Source organism: Dendrobium catenatum, unplaced genomic scaffold (genome assembly GCF_001605985.2).
Source record: "Dendrobium catenatum unplaced genomic scaffold, ASM160598v2 original_scaffold_127735, whole genome shotgun sequence".
Lineage (NCBI taxonomy): Eukaryota > Viridiplantae > Streptophyta > Magnoliopsida > Asparagales > Orchidaceae > Dendrobium > Dendrobium catenatum.
The window spans coordinates 1645-2977 of NW_021446170.1; the positions used below are offsets into that span (position 1 = coordinate 1645).

Sequence of the window (1333 nt, forward strand, 5' to 3'; positions counted from 1 at the left end):
ATTTAGTAAATTGTACCAAACTGCCATTGACTTGACTTCTCGTATAGATATGAATTTCAAAAAGACAGAAAACAAAGAGTTTTTTTTTTTAATATTTTTTTATTTTTTTATTTTTTTTAAGCACACAATTACGAGTTTAAAGACAAAAATGAGTGCAGCAGTGCAGCATATCCAAACAATCAACGTCAAAAGTCAAAACAAAATTTCCAAAAGTAACATCAAATAAATATAAAGACCGGGCGTACAACAACACAGGAGAGGTGAAAGATAATCATTCAGCATTTGATCTCCTTTAGTCCATAAGCAAAGTATAAGAATGTTGGATCAGTAGCACCTTCCTTGTAGTAAGCGAAGACCAAACCTCCATCATCATGCATGCTTTCACCCATGAAGAATTGCAAGTTGCTGAGCTTTGAAAGCAGAAATTTAGTGGCAGACCTGACATGTTTCATGAATAAGTTTTGCTTCTCCGCATCCAATTTGGGTGTTAGATTCTTGATATAGCATTTCATAAAGGTGACAAACTGCTTCTTATCGAAAGCAGGTTGCTCCTGAAAACGGAAGGTGTCAACAATATCGATCACCTTAACAGCTTGGTCATCTACACCCTCACCTTCATCAGCGCCATCAGCTGAAGGGTTTGCACCAATATCAACAGTTATAGCACATTGGACTACCCACTTTACTTGAACTTCCAATAGCATAACATTTTCAATTTATGTAGCTGGGAATGAGTCTGACAGGAGCTCATCACCCGAGAGGATATCTTGGTAGACCAACATGGTTCTTTCGATGAATTTCTATGCAAACCCTAAATTTCTGAACAGCCGATGAGAGCAAAAAAGCTCTAGGGTTTATTAGGAGGCGCGAGAGCGAGAGGTGAAAAAGAAAACAAAGAGTTATTGATATAAATTTAGTTAAATTTCCCCCCTAAAAAATATAAATTGAGGTTAAGATTATAAGATAAATAATAAAAAACAAAGATATTTGCTTATAACATAAAAAAATTATAACAAATATTTGCCTACATTTGAGTATTTCAAATCCCTTATATAATATTTTATATTAAGGTTTTGTTCAAGAGGGATTTTATTTATGTTTTTTAAAGTAATTTTAAGTTTAAAAAATTAAGTTTTTGTATTAAAAAGTTAATTTAAGAAGCAATAAGAAAGTCGTCTCTATTAAAATTCTAATATAGTACACTTCTTTTTACTTTTCTCTCATAATACTTATAACACTTAGGTGATAAAATATAATATGGATAAACTTAACCATTCAGATCAAGTTAATCTTAGTTAAAAAAATAAGACAAATATATTACTAACTTTCAGAC

The 1333-nt window shown here is 31.7% G+C and overlaps 1 pseudogene; it reads right to left on the minus strand.

Moving 5' to 3' along the window:
• Positions 1-204: 204 nt before the first annotated feature.
• On the minus strand, positions 205-797 carry LOC110109040 (annotated as a pseudogene).
• Positions 798-1333: the final 536 nt, after the last annotated feature.